Source organism: Cibotium barometz, chromosome 37 (genome assembly GCF_041138505.1).
Source record: "Cibotium barometz isolate CiBa-2024 chromosome 37, ASM4113850v1, whole genome shotgun sequence".
Lineage (NCBI taxonomy): Eukaryota > Viridiplantae > Streptophyta > Polypodiopsida > Cyatheales > Cibotiaceae > Cibotium > Cibotium barometz.
In genome coordinates this window covers 42,164,839-42,167,413 of record NC_141082.1, presented here as the reverse complement: position 1 = coordinate 42,167,413, position 2,575 = coordinate 42,164,839, and positions in this window count along the sequence as shown.

Sequence of the window (2,575 nt, the reverse complement as noted above, 5' to 3'; positions counted from 1 at the left end):
ATTTACTCGTATATACTGCCAATAAAGAGCTGCAGTTATACCCTCGGTATACACGGGTAGTCACGGTCCTTGGAATTATAAGGTAAAGACCATCATGTCTAGGCCTCAAGCAAGTCAGGTATTCCATGCAATTGTGATACTTCCATCTGAAGACCCAATTACTAATTTATAAATTTCAGTTCAAATAACAATTTGTATGAATTTCATCCACAATTCTGATCTTATACTGCTACTTCATAAATTTTTGACATTTTTGGCTTTTTGGTTGATCCTTATTAGTCAAATGGCTCTGATACCAACTGTAAGATCCCCATCCCCACCGCGCAATGGATTCGGGGTGCTAGTAGTGGAAGTAGCACATCTTGCGCGGGGCAAACGCTACGATCTCCGTACTTGTTGATAAAGTAAGGCATGTGGTTGTAGAGAATATGCTGCATAAAAAAAACATACAATGTAAGTTAGTATCGAGGGCTAGGAAACAACAATAAGCTTGAAACATACGATGTAGTGTGTAATGTTGGTGTCAGTCCTCCAAGCAGCTCTGAATGCTTTTTTGAATGCTTGTAAGTTATCTTAGAAGCTCTTTTTATCTTGCTGGGAGTAGTTGACTTTCTCACACATTTGGAACAGAGTATCAATTGAATGCCAAACATCTGCTTTGACATTCCTTGAAGCACCTTCATGGTCTTTCACTACATTATGAAGCTTTTTCCACTGTTGGTATTCGATTCGACTTGTGTAGGTTGTTGTATATTGCTTTCCTAACTTTGTAGATTTGTGTTGTTGATTATTCATTGGCTTGGAAAGAAATCTTCTTGCCTTAACACCTCCAATGTAGGGCTTCATTAGAACTTCCTTTTCAATTGATGACTTTTTAGTGTCCTTCAGAATCTGGACATTACCTCCATGTAGTCCAATTTCTAATAGCACCTTCTCTAATGCACGGATGGCTTCTTTCCTCTCTACTACATTCTTGATCTTCCAAGCAAAGCCAATGTCGAGATATACCAGTTTCTCTATGATATGACACAAAGCATGAAGCGTGCATATATGGACATTGGAAAGAGGAATCTCAAACACTGGTTTAAAGTTCTCATCCAAAATTTATCTGTTTGGTGGTCGTATCCACCACTTAGAGTCCATCACACTTGCGGAGTCCATGTAGTAAAGGCATGGAGACTTTGCATTGGCCACTTTGCTGCAATTAAATAAGCACTTGAGAGTCTTCAAGTCACCCACAAGATACCATTGGACTTGAAATTTTCTCCTTTTCTCTACATGGAGCATCTTGGTTTCATTCATCTGTTCTTTAATGAGATTGGGGATATGTGTCTGATGAAATACCCAAAACAAGGATTCATGGTCCTCTTTCTTGACCTCAAATGAACCTAGCCACCAGATGTTCGTCTTGGACTGCACACTAAAATACTTTAGATCATCCCTACTGCAATTACAAAGAGCCCTATTCATAAGTGTTATTGTGACCCTTTCCATCTTTTTCTCCTTGATAATCTTGCACTCATCAAGCTTGATGACAAATTGAAGTACACGTCCTATCTCCTCAAATGTAATATCATAGAACTCCACCATTCTCTTTTGCAATATCTCCAAGTCCATGAATATATTGTTGTGTTCATTGTAGAATATGCTGCTAGCTTCTCCCTTAAACTCTCCTACAATGTGGTATGAGTGACCAACACAGTGAAGCTGTTCTATGTTTAATTCCTCCCTATGTCTCCAAACTTTTGTAGGTGTTGGAAGTAGCTTTGCTTTAATGCCTTTGGCCTCAAGGAGGGATGACACTAACTTCTGGATGGCACTATAACCCTTACGACGACTGACTCCACTTGAATCCATGGCAGATTGAATATCCGACTGAAACTGTATTATTAGTTACAAATTCATCCACTATATCTCGTTGAACCTTGAACTTCTTCTCTTTTATCATTTCTCTTGCCATTCTTGATGTCATGAATGGTTTTAGTTGCTTTGTTGGATTAAGATTGGGATTGATATTCTCTTTGTCAGGATGTATGACAACCCTACAAATACAGCACTACTCATTACTAACATAGAGAACATGTAAATCACAAAGAAGCCTAGCAAATTAAATAATGTAACTGCTAACACAAAAGACATGTGAATGGGAATGCATTCAGTGCAATCTTACCTTATGTCTTGGATTCTCTTCTTCAGGCCTCCAGAACCGAGGCTCAAGTTCTCGATGTTTTTAAGCTTTCTTTTTCGTATGCGTTGTCCAATGATTGTGTCTTTTTCTCTATATTTGTGGAAGTCACTTCTTAGTTTATTGATTTCACATTATTGTTCTTCCAATCTAACTTTCTGTGCCTTGCATTCACCAGACAAGCCAAGAAGCTCATTTGCTAAGTGTTGAGAATAATGCCTTTCTCTTTCTTGCATGTAAGAAATTGACTTGCAATATCCTAGTAAGCCTATGGCGCCATCACCAGCAAAACGTAAGAGAGTTGTGGGATTTGAAAAGGGAGGATGTGAAGCGGTACAAGGGTCAGTAGGATAGATGGAGCCATCACACCAAAGGTCTATGTGTTGCTTC